This window comes from Arachis duranensis, chromosome 4, assembly GCF_000817695.3.
Source record: "Arachis duranensis cultivar V14167 chromosome 4, aradu.V14167.gnm2.J7QH, whole genome shotgun sequence".
NCBI classification, from domain to species: Eukaryota; Viridiplantae; Streptophyta; class Magnoliopsida; order Fabales; family Fabaceae; genus Arachis; species Arachis duranensis.
The window spans coordinates 86,370,962-86,371,182 of NC_029775.3; positions in this window are offsets into that span (position 1 = coordinate 86,370,962).

Sequence of the window (221 nt, forward strand, 5' to 3'; positions counted from 1 at the left end):
ATTTTATTCATCTTTTAATCATTAATCCTCCATAACCATTTGAATCTGCCTGACTAAGATTTACAAGATGACCATAGCTTGCTTCATACCAATAACCTCCGTGGGATCGACCTTTACTCGCGTAAGGTTTATTACTTGGACGACCCAGTGCACTTGCTGGTTAGTTGTGCGAAGTTGTGATAAAGATTTGAGATTGCAATTGAGCGTACCATGTTGATGGC